General features: G+C 36.3%; 1 protein-coding gene across 1 annotated transcript in view; it reads left to right on the top strand.

The window, feature by feature from the left end:
* Window positions 1–2,500, top strand: part of LOC138031348 (uncharacterized) — a 49,092-nt gene that overhangs the window by 25,746 nt on the left and 20,846 nt on the right. The gene's annotated exons all lie outside the window — the stretch shown is intronic.

Here is a 2,500-nt window from a genome sequence, read left to right as displayed (position 1 = left end):
CCGTCGGCGAGGTAATTAACATCTTCATTTCCCACGGCCTTCTCCCGTCTGGGCTTGTAGCTCAGTTGGTAGAGCGGCGATCTAACCCGAAGGTCGTGGGTTCAATTCCCACCCTGGTCAGAGTTTTTCTCTGTCCTTGTGTGGGCCCATTTCCATCAGTAGGGCTGACGCTAACATGGTTCATATGGGATAGAAATCGAGCACTTCACGTTACTCTGTTCAGTTAACTCTGTTCAAAATAGAAGTGCTACACTGCCATTGTTTGTATAAACGTAACCTTTCCTTGTAATTAAAAGAGGGTGCTTGGTATTGGATTTCGCGGGTAAAGTTAATACTGAATCCTAGTTAGGTCTGTTTTGATGTATATATTTGAAGTGCGGGTTATAGACGAAAGGGAAGAGTGATCCTCGCACTCATCTGGACAATTTAAGCAATTGTCTCTAATAGACACCTGAAAATTTCAGGTGTCTTCCACGGGATTCGAACCCATGACCTCTGCGATGCCAGAGCAATGCTTTGCCAACTGAGCTATAAAGCCACTCTGTCTATTACCTGCACTTCAAATGTATACATTTATTTCATTTATCGAGTCCTTTCACAAAAATACATGAGCCCAATATAGTGACCTGCTTCCAAATAGCTCAGTTGATAGAGTATTGCACGTCGTGGGTTTGAATCCAGTTGAAGACACCTGAATTTTTTAGGTGTCAAAAAGTGGAAATTGCTTAAAATATGCTTATTGCTTAAAATAGTATTTAATGTTACATTCTTATGTATGTTTGTTTGTGAAATATCGCAACTACGAACTTAGTTCACCAAAATCCGAAGAAGGATTTTTAGTTAAGAAATGGTAAACTTGTAGCGTGCAACCATCAGTTCTCCCTTAAAATCAGAAGCCGTGACTACTTTTTGAAAAGCGCGCGCATTTTGTTAACCATTCAGTACGTCGACTGTCGTCAGCTGACGCCAGCATCGTCCAACCACGGTCAAATGATAAATGCATAATTGATAATGATTACAGTATGATCAATAAAGGTTATGAAAAAATAAAATAAAAAAATTAAAAAATTAAAATAATTGATAATGAAGATTAATAATAATAATAATAATAATAATAATTGATAATAATGACATTTATAAAGCGCAGATTAGCATAAAAATGTTCATATGCGCTATCTACATATATAATAAGTATACAAAGAAATGTATAAAACTGATACTAATGGTATATATATTATTTGTAATATAAACACGACACTAACAATGAGCGATAAACATTAATATGATACTAACTCTGAGCTAAAATCTTTCATGTATAAGCGATTGTTGAAGTGGATTTTGAATGACGGAAATGATGTGGCACTTCTAATGTCGGCTGGTAGAGAATTCGGGGCAATTAGGGGTAGCATTGGTAAATGATCCCACGGAGGGGAAATATTAGAAGTTTCAGAGTTTCAAGTTTAGGGTGAGTGCAAGTAAGAGCTCATTATCAGACCTAAGATTATACTTAGACTGTTTCTTAATAGTAACTAACTCACATAAATAACTAGGTGCAAGACCGTGAATGGCTTTAAAAGTAAAACAAGGATTTAAAAAATAATTCTGTATCTCACTGGTAACCATTGCAGATCAGCAAGAACAGGGGAGATGCTAAAAGTATGGGATAACCCCGGGAAATAAAATACTAAGCGCGTGGCGGCGTTCTGTATGCGTTGCACCTTGGCTGTTTGATAAGCAAGTAAACTGTAGTATTAGTGTGCGTTCGATTGACCGTATTCCGGAATAGAAATCCTTCGTTTTTACGGAGATTCACATTAAAATTGTCAAACACCTGCTAAAATGCTATTTTAAACATACCTTTATTGTCCTTGTTGCTTCAAAACGCCAGACATACCGTTTTAAATCATCATTCCACGTATTCTTTTTCCGGAATAGGGTCAATCGAACACACCTTAAGCTATTACAATAATCTAAGAGACAGTTGACGAAAGCATAGACTAAGGTAGCACAGGTTTTGGGAGACAAGAGCTTCCTAATTTTCCTAATATTCTACAAATAATAGAATGACGATCTACAAGTATTCATAATCTGCTTATTTAGAGTAAATGAGTGTCAAACATAGCTCCAAGATTTCTGACCAATGAGGATGGTCTAATAAAAGAGTTTCCAACAGTAAGCTCTTCAATGGACTATTTAAACAATTGCTGACGTGTCCCGATAATTATAAATTCTATTTTTGCATCGTTCATTTTTAGTTTGCTACATGTACTTGTCATCCATCTTTGAATGTCGATGATACAATTTGATAGTGTTTATTGCGTAAACACAATGCCGCGCTTTGACCAATCAAAGCGAACGTTTCACTAGAGTTATGTTAGAGTGCTTCTTTTGTTTTTCGTATCTAACGAAGCTAACTGAAACCGCATATATCTGTTACAGGTAAATTTGAAATTCAGGTTGAAATGATTTCAACCTAGGTAAATTTAATTTTAAACTAGGT

This window comes from Montipora capricornis, chromosome 14, assembly GCF_036669925.1.
Source record: "Montipora capricornis isolate CH-2021 chromosome 14, ASM3666992v2, whole genome shotgun sequence".
Lineage (NCBI taxonomy): Eukaryota > Metazoa > Cnidaria > Anthozoa > Scleractinia > Acroporidae > Montipora > Montipora capricornis.
This window is presented reverse-complemented; position numbering and strand designations above follow the sequence as displayed.